The 703-nt window shown below is 35.8% G+C and overlaps 1 protein-coding gene across 8 annotated transcripts in view; it reads left to right on the plus strand.

Moving 5' to 3' along the window:
• Positions 1–703, plus strand: part of LOC106884453 (mediator of RNA polymerase II transcription subunit 25) — a 67,927-nt gene that overhangs the window by 62,401 nt on the left and 4,823 nt on the right. The gene's annotated exons all lie outside the window — the stretch shown is intronic.

Below are 703 nucleotides of genomic sequence, written 5' to 3' on the forward strand. Positions count from 1 at the left end.
CTCTCTCTCTCTCTCTCTCTCTCTCTCTCTCTCTCTCTCTCTCTCTCTCTCTCTCTCTCTCACACACACACACGGCTGTTCCTGAAAGTATGTATTTTGTTCCTTGAATTTTTCTTTCTTTTATCTTCTCCTAAAGTAGAAAGGGAAAGAAAATTACTTTAGATTTACTGGGTCATTTTGAGTCAAAATGTAGAGAGGGACAGGGAGAAAGAGAGAGGGAGGTGAGAGAAAGATATCTGTGTATGTGTGTGTATAATAATAATAATAGTAAATGTGAAATTCTGTCCATCCATCCGGGACCCTTGTTTCTCAGTCTACATTTGCTCTACATAGACATACTATACCTTTTTGGAATCAAGATAATCCCAAGATTGAAAATCTGCCCTTAATTTGGTTCTTGAACATCTAGCATTGGGATCAGGCCTGGAAGAGAACTTGTTATATGCCAACAGTTGAAAATTCAAATTTTGAAAGAATTCCAAAAATTTGTGAAGTTACAATTTATCATTTAAACTGAATTTAAAGTAATACCATATTGGTAGGGTACCAATAAATGCTTCCTTATTACTGCTCTCCCTAGTTTTGGGCTGCAGGCCCAATTAGTCTACTGCAGGAGTTAGCAGGAGTGCGGCTTTTTAGCTAGTATGTGTGTGTGTGTATGTATGTGTATATATATATATATATATATATATATATATATGTT

The sequence above is a fragment of the Octopus bimaculoides genome, chromosome 7 (genome assembly GCF_001194135.2).
Source record: "Octopus bimaculoides isolate UCB-OBI-ISO-001 chromosome 7, ASM119413v2, whole genome shotgun sequence".
Classification (NCBI taxonomy): Eukaryota; Metazoa; Mollusca; class Cephalopoda; order Octopoda; family Octopodidae; genus Octopus; species Octopus bimaculoides.